Source organism: Ornithodoros turicata, chromosome 6, assembly GCF_037126465.1.
Source record: "Ornithodoros turicata isolate Travis chromosome 6, ASM3712646v1, whole genome shotgun sequence".
Classification (NCBI taxonomy): Eukaryota; Metazoa; Arthropoda; class Arachnida; order Ixodida; family Argasidae; genus Ornithodoros; species Ornithodoros turicata.
Window position 1 is genome coordinate 32990990 of NC_088206.1, and position 13711 is coordinate 33004700.

Consider the following 13711-nt stretch of genomic DNA (forward strand, 5'->3'; position numbering starts at 1 on the left):
TTGCTACAAAGCTGGTAATTGTACTCCAGAAGACCATAGACATATGCCGTCGGCGTACATATTAATGTGCACATTTCTGAGCAGATAATATGGTAAACTTGCCATAACCACGTTGAAAAGCGGTGGGATCAGGACGCTGCCCCCCTGCACTCAGCTTCAGAGATTGTGATGATCACTATCTCCATCTTCAGTATACATACAGGGTGTTCAAAATTAAGCTTTCACTAGCACTTTATAAATAGGCGAACAAAAGAAAACTGGTGCTACTTTTTCTGTTCCTTGAGTAAGAAACAGGTGCTACATAATTAGCAACACCTGTTTCTTACACAAGTAGCGCAAAGTTATCATCCGGTTTCCTGTCATCGCTGTGTTGGCGTAGCGCTCGTGAAAGCTTAATTTGTAACTTTACTAACTTTAACTTCACTGGCTTTGTACTGGGCTTTCAGTGAGTGAGTTATCTCACCCTGACGGGAGGAATCACGTGTTACGTGACCTTCTGACGCCATCCACTCAAACGTTGCCTGCCTGCGTACTGTTGATGAGGCCCAACAAGGCCGAAACAGCTGTCCAGTACTGGCATGGCGACGTTTGAGTTACAAACATATGCTATACGTGCAGCCAAAGAGCTCTGGCTATTTTTTTCTTTTTATACTTCACTGGTTTTGTACTGGGCTTTCAGTGAGTGAGTTATCTCACCCTGACGGGAGGAATCACGTGTTACGTGACCTTCTGACGCCATCCACTCAAACGTTGCCTGCCTGCGTACTGTTGATGAGGCCGAACAAGGCCGAAACAGCTGTCCAGTACTGGCATGGCGACGTTTGAGTTACAAACACACACACACACACACACATATATATATATATATATATATATATATATATATATATAGCTCTTTTGTCCCGAAGAAGGCGGAGCTTCCGCCGTAACGTAGACATCCTCCCTAACTTTTATGATTTTTAAGTTTTAATAAACCCTTTTTTGTTACTTCCCCTACTTTCGTCTTCTGTCTCCCATTTATTTCAACTATAATTACGTAGCCGTCCGATCCAACTCCAACTTCTCAAGATTATATATATATATATATATATATATATATATGATGGGAAATAGCCATTAAAGAAACAAGTAAATAACACTAGAAGTGTTTGAAATTCAAAATTACAGATTAAGATGGCTTCTATGGCTGCAGGCAGAGAAACAGATACCCATGGAACGATGTGACAGCACCAGAGGACACGTGTTTCGCCGTGTTTGCGGCTCGTCAGCTCTGGGTAGCTGCGCACTGACAAGCGCAGCTACCCAGTTCGGAATTGACAAGCGCAGCTACCCAGAGCTGACGAGCCTGACAAGCTGTATGGGGAAACTGATGGAGAGAATGGTTTTGCATCACCTCGACTGGTGGCTCGAAAAACAACGTGCATTCCCTCACGAAATGGCTGGATTTCGTCGCCACCGAAGCTACATGGATCTGGACACCATCGGACTTCGATCGTTATAGTGACGGGGCTCGTTATTTTATTCCCCACATTCTCACCAGCAATGGGGTAGAGTATCGCCCGTGGCGATGAACCTCCCCACTCCCCAAAGCCAAAATAAAGTTGTTGTTGTTGTTGTAGTTGTAGTTATAAGAGTGGTTTAAACCACCTCGCCCAAGTTGCAGATGCTGTTCAAGAAAGTTATAAGAAATGGAGTTAATCGTTTCAACATCAACTTTATTTTGAGATTGGCATTTATTTTCACGGGCAACACTCCACTCCATAGGTTTTCCTCCACTCGCATACGCGTAAATGCGATACTAATGTACAGGTAGTCCTAGTTGTTTGATTAAAAAATTATTAAAAAAGGGCTACGACCACGAAATATGCCTTTGTGGCACGTTCCTGTTTATTTTGTGTGTGTGTGTATTTCAGCTTGGACAAATTTTTATAAAACAGCCACGAGAGCACGTCATTTTAACAGTTGAGTTCTGCGGTCAGGCGCATATCTTTTCCAAGAAAGACTAGAATGACTTATAAGGATGACTAGTTAATTAAATTCATTAAATAACTGTTTAATTAGGGCGTCTTGAACAAAAGCCAGATACCGATATGGGAATCTGTCCTAGTTAAAATCCACACAACGTTTAAAAGTTTTGAAACACGCACGTGTATCAAAATATCCACCTCTGAATTTCGACATGCAAATAGGCCAAAACCGAAACCGTGGCAACCACGTTTGGGGCGGGGGGGGGGGGGTCTTCACGGTTCGGGATCTGTATATACTTCTGTATGTCAACTGCGCTCGCAACTATATTGTCTTGGCTCAGAAACCGTATGTTTCTGGAACGTAAAGAGAGGTAAAGGGGAATCATAAAACACGAATATACTTCAAGTACTCAACTCCTTAGGGAAGCGAGAGTGCTCCGCGCTATTTATTGACTCTACGTTGCACTAGTGTCAGCGCGCTGAGCGGTTAAGCCGTTGAGCTGGAATCGGAATTATAATTGGAAATTAAACACAAAAAAATAAATAATACTAAGAAGAAAAATAATAAAAAAGTGCGGAGCAGCCGATCGAGGTCGGTTCACTCTGGAAATTGTAGCACCGACGACTAGCGCCCCCTTCGAACTCAGCTAAAATTAGAAGTGGGAAGCGCAAGAGCGGACCGGAGCGCGCGCATCTTAAAAGGTCAGTTCGTTTTGATTTTACGTCCTAACCGATAGCACAGAACCCCGGTACAATGCCGAAATCCAAAAAGAAGAACCAGAACGACGGCATGATACAGTGCGACAAATGTCTCAGATGGATGTATGTTGAGGAAACACCATTCAAAACCTACGAGGATGCTCGCCTGTCAAATGACGATTTCGCGTGTCAGGTGTGCAAAAAGTTTGAACAACTAGAGACAACGCTAGAACAGCAAAGCGAGAATGTGCAGAAGGCAGAAACAAACATCAAACGGCTGGAAGGAAAAGTTGAATTTCTCACCACACAAAACGCGGAACAACAGGCGACAATAGAACAGCTGACAGTACGTCTGGAAAGCATGGAGCATGAAAATAATACTCTCCGCACCGCGATCAAGAACGCAGAAGAAATCGTACACGACACTCTTGAAAGCAGCATAGCCACACTTGAGATGTCGTCAAAAAACACGCCCAATACGGAGAATCAGGAGGATGCCCAAAATGGCGAAGCCACTACTGGGGAAGACCGAACACCCACACAAGGTCAGGAAGCCGCGAAAACGGGGCCAAAAGAAAATCGAGGTCAAGGCGACCCCGGAGGAAGCCCAACAAACAGAAGGCAGCAAGCTCGCGCACCTCTGGCGAACTGCCCGGACGCTTACCTGGAAAAGCGGGTAATACTCATAGGTGATTCTAACTTAAATAGAGTCAAAACACCCCTCTTAAATGAAGTAGCTAGGGATAGACGGGTGAGCATATATGGAAAACCTGGAGCAAAGGCGGAGGAAATCTTCAGTGATTTGGCCGACTTGCAGCTTGCCCAACAGGACAACAACCTGATCATAATCATGGCGGGCCTCAATGACATTTTAAATGGACTGGAACCAGACCAGATCGCCACAACAATTATAACTAAAGCGAAGCATTGGCTCGAAGACCATCCGGGTCATAAACTAGGGATCTGTTCCATCCCTTTCACCAAAGAGAGAGGACAAGAAGTGCAAAGTAAAACAAGACACGTGAACAGAGAAATACAAAGAGCGTGCAGCCAAACCCCACGGATGATGTACCTAAACAGTTACCACCTACTGAAAACTGCTGTAGCGTCGGGTATTGTCGACATACACTTCTCACCAGAAGGAAGCGAAATAGTAGCAGCACAACTAGCAGAGGAGATATATGCTTTTTTAGAAATGAGGCCCTACAACAGAGCGACAGCGAGGCCATACCCCTACAACTGCAACCGCCAAGAGGAAAGAACGTTCTACTACGAACCGACCAGGCGCTTCAGACAGTGGCACCCACGGACATACGGATGGAACCCCTACCGAAACCGACCCAAAAGATACTAAGGCAACATCGACAGGGAAGGGGGAACCGGCACCGCAACACGGCTAGTCAATTAGGGATCGCAACGTTAAACATCCAAGGGGGAAGCATACTCAAATGGACTGAACTGCAACTGAACGCTAAAGAAGAAAATATAGGAATCTACGCCATCACAGAGACGCACCTAAGAGACCAGGAGAAACCGCTCCTAGAAGGAAAATGGGATTGGATTGGCGTAAATAGGCAAAAAGCGGAGAAGAAAGGCGGAGGCATAGGAATGATGTTTAATAAGGAAGATGTAGAACTGGTATCAGTAGACAAATGCGTCGAACATATGTGGGCAACATTCAGAGTATTCCGTAAACAAGTAGTTCGTGTCGGAGTTGTCTATATGGCCACAGCAAACGAGGCACCAGAATGGAACCAGCAAATCAGCCACTGCATAACGCAAGACATCGCCCAGATGAAACAATCACACCCGGAACTACCAATAATGCTGCTTGGAGATTTTAATTGCCACATAGGAGAACTCGACGGGAAAGAAAACAGATCACAACACCTGAGAGCGATCGTGAAACAACTAAACCTAGACATATTGAACCTACACGACAATTGCACAGGCCAAATAACATGGAGTAGAGGAATACAGGAAACGTGCATCGACTACGCTCTAGCCTGCCCACGATGGAAACAAGCCCCATTTACGATACACAGCATTAACATTGACGAGGAAAAAAATTTCAGCTGCAACAGCGATCACAACCGAATCAAAATACTGATTACGACTTCTCAAACAAAGACCCGGCGCAAGCACCTAATGCGAAAGCGGACGCCAAGGTGGAAAACTAATAATCAAGACAATATAGAGAAATTCGCTAACAAACTTGAAGAAGCACTAGCAACATCCATGCCCCCAAACTACGAGGCGTTCATCCAGAAACTCGAAGAATCGGCGAGAACAACTGTTGGAAAAACAAGTAGTGGCGCATCAAAAGGCAAAGCAAGACCCTGGTGCGACAAAGAGGTGCTGGATTCCATTCGGGAAAGGAAGAGGCTATGCAGAGAATGGAGGAGAGCGAGAAAGAGCAAGACGGATTGCGAGGCTGAAAAAGAAGCCTACGAAAAACAACAAGAGAAGACAAAGCGATTGGTAGCGGGGAAGTTGGATCAGTATTACAGAGGGATAGAGATAGACATCATGAACGGAGGGCGAAAAAACGGCCAAAAATTTTGGAAATATATAAAAGATATGAACAATCAGCGACTGCCAACAAAACCAGAAATCGTACTCTGCGACAACATCAAGGGGAGAAAAATAAACAAGAAAGAAGAACAGGAGCAATACATGACCCAGTACTTCCAACAACAACAAGAAGACATGCAAGAGCGAATCAGCCCACAACACGATCAAACAGCTCATCCAGCTCACCAACAAAGTGACGCCAGGGTAGAGGAAATAAGCGAAGCTGAACTGGCGAGACATCTAAACAAGTTAATGAGGGGGAAGGCGACAGGCCCGGACGAGATACCAAACGAATTCTTGAAAGCACTGGAACCACTCTCAAAAGAAGCCCTGCGAAGAATGCTCAATTTTATACTACAAACGAAACGGGTACCAAAATCATGGAAACACAGCACAGTAAGGCTACTCTACAAAGGGTAAGGGAAACCCCGGGACGACCTAAAATCTTTTAGACCAATCACGTTACAAAGCAACGTTTCCAAACTATTTGCGGCCATCATCAACGAGAGGATAACAAAATGCTGCGATGGTAAGCTAGCCCAGTCCCAAAACGGCTTCCGACGCGACAGAAGGGGCAGTGATAACCTTTTCATCGTCACTCAACTGATAGAAATGGCACAAAAGACAGGAGAAGAATTATATCTAGCTTTCCTCGATCTAGAACAAGGTTACGACGCCGTACCACATAAAGTACTTTGGGGAAAACTACGAAACATGGGACTCCCAGAGGACCTGGTGTCCTTAATAGAAAACATGTACGCAAACTGCACCACCACGTATCACCTGGAAGACATTAAATCACAAGAGGTCAAACAACTGGTCGGACTCAAACAGGGATGCCCGCTTTCCCCCACGCTCTTCAACTTATTCCTCGACGAAATGCTGAAAGAACTTGAAGGCAGCAAAAAGGGCATCACCATAACCACACAAGACACCAAAGGCGAAACAACGACAACGTACATATCAACACTCGCATTCGCGGATGACATCCTCCTCCTAGTGAAGACAGCACAGGACTTGCAAAGCATGCTCAACATATGTACCACATTAGCCGAACCGAACGGAATGAGATTCAGCCGAGCGAAGACACAGTGGATGAAAATCGGTGGAAGGCGTAAAAATGACGATGTCTTTTGGCTCCAAAACTTTCAAGTTGATCATACAAACCAGTACAGGTACCTTGGCGTACTCCTTGAGAACAAACCAAATTATTTGGAAACCCACGAAAAATCAATCCTGGCTAACACGAACAAAAGGAAAGGCCACGTATGGCACCTTGCCCGGCACTCGTACAACCCGTATAACGTGGGGAAAATCCTCTGGAAGACCGTGGCGGTACCGGCAGCTACGTACGCTAACGAAGTTCTGTGTTACAGCAACACCACAATGAAAACTCTTGAACGACAGCAGAGAGAAATAGGTAGATGGACCCTAGGAGGGAACTTAGCGACAGCCAACGCAGCAATTGAAGGAGAAATAGGTTGGTCAAGCTACGAACATCGAGAAGCAAGATCAAAAACACGGTACCTGGGTCGACTAATCCACCTACCAAAAGAGAGACACATAAAGAAACTATTCCAACATATTAGGTACCGAGGAATCAAGACCGAATGGATCAAACGCATCAGTAGGATCGACTCAATTTACAGCAAGGGGACGAGCCGGCAAAAGGCGACGACTGCAATGGAGTGGAACAAGCGGACAGATAAAGAAATGCAGAAAATAAAGATTGACAGATGGAGACAGCGGACCACCAAAAAGCAAAGCCTAGCCCTGTACAACCAACACAAAGAACAACCGGCCCCTTTCAACTTCTACCGAGGAGATCGCCAGAGCGGCCTGCTGTTTCAAGCCAGGACGGGAGCCCTCCTTACTCGTTTGAGACTGTCACAGCTATTTAATAACATCGAAGCAACATGCATCCTGTGCCATCAAGAAGATGAGAACATAGAACATGTTCTCTTCAGGTGCCCAGCCACGAAGACCACTCGCCCCAACGGAGAAGACATCGCTGCAGCCCTCGGTCTAACGAAAGAAGCAAACGCCAGCGACATCGCCGAGGTCGTCGAACGGGCCAAGCGTCATCTGGCGAACTGGGAAAGACAGACAACGCGTACACTGCGCGCCTCAAAATAGTGCATCGGAAACCGAAGTTCCATCATCGTTTTGCTTCGTTTTTTTTCTCAAATTCCTTTTTTCTCTTTCCTTTTTAAGTCTTCAGTGCTTGTGATTCCGACAGGAAACTGCCCCGCCTCAAAGGGGATTAAGCACGACCTGAACCTGAACCTGAACCTATTGGCCTCTGTTGAACGTTGAACTGTCCTTCTCGGCTCGCATGGCCGCGCCCATGAAATCAGCAATCAACTGTTCTAGTTTTGTGGAGTGTGCACCAAATTGTTTGCAGTTCAAGGTACAGGTACTTAATACGAGTGGGAGAGCTTCAGCAGTCTTCCTGTGGATTCGTGGGTGCATCAACAAAGATGGGCGTAGCTTTCGGGATGGCTGTGTGTGTGTGACAGCTGATGTCTTTCTCCGTCTGTGCATGTGTGTTAACAGTTGGGAGTTTACGTCGCGAGGCAACTGAGATCACCGTCTGTGCATGTGTGTGCGCGCGCGCTTGTTTAGGAAGTTTGAACTCTGCCATAATACATATACAGTAATATAAATGTTTTACTACGCGCAAGTGACGTCTGATGTAGGTCCAGGGTCTCGTCATGATTAAGTGAGGGATACTGCGACACGATTGAAAGCATTGCTGCGAGTTAGCTTGTTTCCCGACAGATTGTGCGCTGAACTGAACTTGCATTTTTGTAAAGCAACTTCAATATAATGCAGTTGTAGTGAGATAGTTTCCTTGGTTTTGTCGCATATTGCGCTCATTTCATCTGCTTTCTCTTGGGCCTGCTTGGGCTATTGCGGTCTCAATGGGGGTCCTGACACACGGTTTGGGAAACACTGAGGTATACCATATATCGTTACGTGTGACATATTTTAGTGTACTGAAGCCAGCTTCACTGTTGTATTGTTTCTTCGCATGGTTACTTCTTCAACGTTACTTGAATGTGGAATGCGGAAATGTATGCCTTGCATGTTCTGGATATTCTCTAATTGCTGACCCCTGCTGTTGGGCTCAAATCCAGCAACTACACAAAAAGATTAACAAATGTAATATGCATAATAAAAATGCACGTTGTCAAATGCGCGTAAACAGTGCTTACATTTTTTGGGGTCTTCACTGATTTATGGCATACTGAATATGAGCGTGCTCCACCACCACAAACTACATTTTATTTTATTTATTTATTTATTTATGAATACTGCTTGCAAGTACTTTGCAACGACATCCGCATACTTTTTAAGGAAAATATTGGCTATGCAATCCGGCCCCACTGCCTTTTTTACCTTTAGTCGCAACAACATATTAAACACACCCTGGTAAGATACAATGTTATCATTTGGTGGAATAACATTAACATGTTAAAATACATGATCCTGTACATCAAAATTAAAAACAGACTGGAAGTACTTGTTACAATGTTCGCTATTTCCTTGCTATTAGTAACTACACGCGAATCAACCCTCAAAGCTTCAATACCATGTTTTTTGTCAGACAAAAAGCTCGTTCGTCATGAAATCCCGAAGCACATCCGCGTAATACTCCACCCTGGACTCATTTATTTTTGATACGGGGCACCGCTCTGTTTATTTCCTCTCTTTCAGCTCCACGGTTCCTTCGCAATCGTCTTATTCTTCTCTTCAAATGTATTATAGAGCGAGTGATCCATGGGTTAGGGTTGTTAGTCGCTTATTCTTATTCGGGACGCATTGATCAATGCAAAATCGGCATATTCGTTTGAACACCTGCCAAAGCGCCTCAACATTACTTCCTCTAAAATTATCGAGATGATAATTTAAATACACTACTATGCTCGTACTGTCCGCTTTCGCGTAGTCCTCCACCAAGACAAACTTCTTTTAACGATGAAAGATGAAAGTCACTGAAAAGGTTAGCCAGCTGTAGGACTCGAACCCACATCTTCTGGATTGCTGGTCCAGGGCTCTACCAACTGAGCTAAGCTAACACGCCTCCTCAGTGACTTCCAGGGTGCGTCATGTGAAGGGACAAACCAGCCACTCTCTCTCACTCATCCTTCTTTCCATGTTCCAGCCTCAGAACATCAGTTCTTTCTTGTTCAAACTTCTTTTGTCCTTCTTTCACCTTACGAACGTTGCAGGTAAAGTACACAAGCATGTGATCGGAGATTCCGTCTCCCACTGTAGTTTCACAATCCGAAAAAAAGTCACTAACAAGTATTAGATCCAATATTGAGCAAGATGACTTGTCATAGCGTGTGCTACTCTTCACAACCTGAGTTAGGTCAAATGCAAACATGGTATTAAATGAAGCAATACAGCTCTTCATATTCCAAGTACCACATGTTAACTTTGCCCAGTTTATCGAAGGCAAGTTAAAGTCTCTAGCAACAATTTTTGATCCAGATTTGTGTAATTTGCTCAAGTGCATGGTCATAGACACGTTTTAAAAACTTGTCTTTTTCTTCTGGAGCACAATAGATGGCACCCAAGATACCATAATTACCCCACAGATTTAACGTATATACACCAGACACTTTCATTATGTTCAGTTTGTTCAAGCTGGGCACATTCCATATTTGCCTTAATTACCACAGCTACTCCTCCGCCTCTCTGGGGCGATCCCTGCGTATTATTTTGTGTGTCCTGGGTATTATTTCGTCATCGCTTATGTTATCATTTAACCATGTCTCGGTAATGACTGTTACATTAGGGTCATATTCTAGCAATAGTTCCTCAAGCTGGCAAACTTTATTCACGATGCTTCTTGCATTTACATTTAATATTCGTAACTGCTGCCAGCTGGGCTGTCATTGGGCCCTTGGTTCAGAAGAACGTAATCTAATTCTTTGGTTTTTGCAATCGTCTCGTACGTAGACATCATTATTGATCCACAGTTTATCGTTTAGCACTCTCCCAAAGTAGTTTACGTTTACGTAGCGTGTCCTTTGAGTAATCATTCTGTATAGATATATCGGTACCCTTCAGCTTCCTGGTACAACTGAGGATGCACTGTTTCTCATTGTAATCTTGCAAGTACAAAATAACCGGTCTGTTTGGACGCTGTTTGCCCAAACGCTGTAGATGTGCAATTGACGACACAGGCACTTGCATCTTGTCTAAAAACAGCTCTTGTACAATTTTCGTCTTAAGTTCTTCTGGTGTTTCAGTTACTCTCTCCGGAATCCCGAAGATTACGAGATTGTTCCTTCTGCTCCTGTCCTCTAAATTTATAATGGTCTGCTTCTGGCTTACAGTAAGCGCTTCCAACTTCCGTATTTTTTCTTCAAGATCCGGTATTTTATCCATCATTTCCTTCAGTGACACAACTGTAGCTTCAATGCTGGTGATTTTTGCATTTAGCCCTTCAATGTTCTTATTAATCTTCTGTATATCGTTTTTAATTTCCCTCTGACCCTCAAGAAGCCTCTGGAACATCTCATCTGTCCCAGGGCCCGGGTTAACCTCGACATCGCCACATAGCAAAAGTTTACGAGTAAAAAAGCAATCTCTTGCAATCACAAAATAGTACGTAGGGGGCGGCAGCACAACCAGAAACCTATCGTCGCTACGAACAGAATATGGATAACTAACCTGTAACCTGTAAATTTGAAATATGAAATAACCTTTCATAAGTGCATCCTGGAAGCTCATTGATTCTGATGCTAACTGCTCATGGAATAACATGGGATGGGATGGGGTGAAAGACACTGGCATCACATGTTACGTCACTAGCAGTGACGTACTCACTCAGCAGTGACATCACTAGCAGTGATTTTTCACTGAAGCCTGCAACTCAACGATGTAATTCACATTTTGATTTGAGAAAAAGGAAGCACGTTTGTTATTACTTGGTATACAATTGAAACTTGTTAATGTGATGACGGTCATTCTCATGGATTTTGGCAATAAAACCATTTTAGGATAAAGAACACCTGTCAAAGTGTAAGGCGATGAAAAGTAGTAAATTGAGTGAGGCATTTTAAAAAACTTTTTCTCCATCTTTTCAATGTTGTCATACATCTGCCTGTGTAATTGTCAATCTGGGCTATTTCAGCCAAAACCAGCCAGAGGTGTAGCTTGACTCTGAAATATCACTGAAAAAAAAAAAAATGTGTGCAGTTTTTGGACGATGCATATATAGAATGTAAACCTTTTTTTTTTCATCATTTTGTTTTCTTCAACAATGGGGGCGCATTAAGCTGTGCCAAAATATGAAAAAGTTGTTCCTTACGAGCTTCCTTCTGACATCTACATACACATCATTTGTGCGCTTTCCTTGCCTGATGTTAGAGGGGAAGCACGGGTCTGCCATCCCAAAGGGCATGTAGAACGAGAATAAATCTGGTGACGTGGTGAGAACTCAAGAACAGAGCACATTTTGAGTCAAGTTTACGATAAATTTCTGGCAAATTAGCGTTATTGAAGGAGCCCTAGATTATCTGTGCTTGTAAACTGCTGCATGGGGATTAGCGTCACATAAAAATATCCTGCTGATCTATATTCATTGCTTAACCAGGCTTTTGAGAGTATCGAGCACTTCCAAAAAAATACTTTTTTTTTCAGATAGTATATTTACATATAGGTCGTCTAATAGAAATCTTCCTTATTTGTATAACCAGTCCTCTCCTGTAACATATTGAAAATCTACAGGTTTATTTTTCTTAAAAACAAAACAAAAATATGTCACCATAATGTGCTGCAGTTTGTTCGTCAGTTGAGATCGTCTAGGAAGCAAGCAAAAACAAAAAAACATGCCTTTGTGGCTGTCTCCTGCGAAAATCGACACTCTGCTTTTTCGTTTTGAGAACCTACAGGTGTATTTGTTCTTACGCAAGAAAAATGTTTCGTCAGCTCATTCATATCCCACCTGTATGACGCTATAGCACACTTTGAACAAATTTTGCATTCTACTGTTCTGCCCAGTTCTACAGATTATCTGCAGTCGCTGCTTCATAACAGCTTTGTCAACATTTATGACTGTTTTCACATACCTGAAGTCATCTGGAAAGTGAACAAATCTCATCATTTCAAGGACAGACCCTCTCCTATAGCATGTTCAGATTCTGCTGGCATGTGTATTCTGTAGATCATATTGCATAAGCTGACCATATTGGCTCAGATCATGCCAGAATGCGACGTAACAGCTTTTGGAAACCATTTATGATGATCTCGTGTGCTCTTCTCCCACAACAGAAAAAAAAAGCCCACAGTCTTTCTTTCAGTGGAAATAGGTGTTTTTGCTGCATTAAGAGAAGGTGGCTCAAAGTAATAGTACCTCCTTGTGGCCTGGGTGGAGCATGCCTCGTTGTGCTTTATGTCCAGTAATTTCTTCTCCAACCGTATGTCTTTGGCAGTGAGCCACAACGGACGCAGTCTTCAAGCTTTCTTTCACGCGGAAGAACAGCTTACAGCTGTGCAGGCATCAGAATATCTGCACGCAATAGGGGGCTGCAATCTAGCCCTATAGGTGCCAACTTTTTAAATGGTACTGCGAACGCAGTCATAGTACCCTTTGTTACGTAAAATGAGTCGGACAGACCGAAGCTCCAGGTGACCAACCCCAACAAGGTTTAATCCACAAGTGCCCAGAATCCCAACTCGAGACAGGAGCCGCGCGCTAATCGCAATCCCATGCACCTAGTCGCCCATCGTCCTCCTCTAAGTTATGGAACATCATCCCGCGCCGGGACCAGGGGCACGTCGGCTTCGAGGCGACAATGCCTTTGGACGGGTCGGACGATCGATGACCCGTTGGCCAGGCTCAGCGAGCACGCCCGTACGACGCCGTCTCGCCCTCGTATGACGCTTGACACGCGAGTTAACTTCCAAAACGATGGACGGACATTGTCTTCTTGCACTTGCACGACGTCGCCTTCCCTCAGTTGAGTCTCGGAGACTGCTGGCGAGGTGGCTGCGTGCGCTGACCGCAGCTGAACGAGGTATTCGTGCGTCCAGCGCTTCCAGAACTGCTCCCTTGCCTGTTGAATGACAAGAAAACTGAGCCGCAGGTCGTTCTGGCGTGATGCATCGGCATCGAATTCATTAGGCAAAGCCACTGATCGTTTCCCTAACAGAAAGTGCGATGGGGTAAGTGGCTCAAGCTCCCCGGGATCAGCTCCAGTATGCGGGAGTTGACGATGGCTTCTACTTCACAGAGTGTCGTAGTCAACTGTTCAAAGGTGAGGCGCTTTCTCTCAAGGCAGCGTCTTAGGGCTTCCTTCACAGTTCGTATGAGCCGTTCCCACCAGCCTCCACACCAAGGAACTCGCTCAACAATGAATCACCAGGCGATGCGATGCTGGGTGGCAAAGTCTAGGACATCCCTTGCGCTAACCAGGGAGAGGAGGGACGAGCATTTGCGAAAGGTGCGAGCG

General features: G+C 44.5%; 1 protein-coding gene and 1 non-coding gene across 7 annotated transcripts in view; both read right to left on the bottom strand.

Annotated features, from left to right (window-relative positions):
- The window catches only part of LOC135396520 (mitochondrial 10-formyltetrahydrofolate dehydrogenase-like), a 121842-nt gene that overhangs the window by 31836 nt on the left and 76295 nt on the right, over positions 1-13711 (bottom strand). The window lies entirely within an intron of this gene.
- Positions 9250-9322, bottom strand: Trnaa-agc (transfer RNA alanine (anticodon AGC)). The gene has a single exon. It is a non-coding gene; the product is annotated as a tRNA-Ala (tRNA).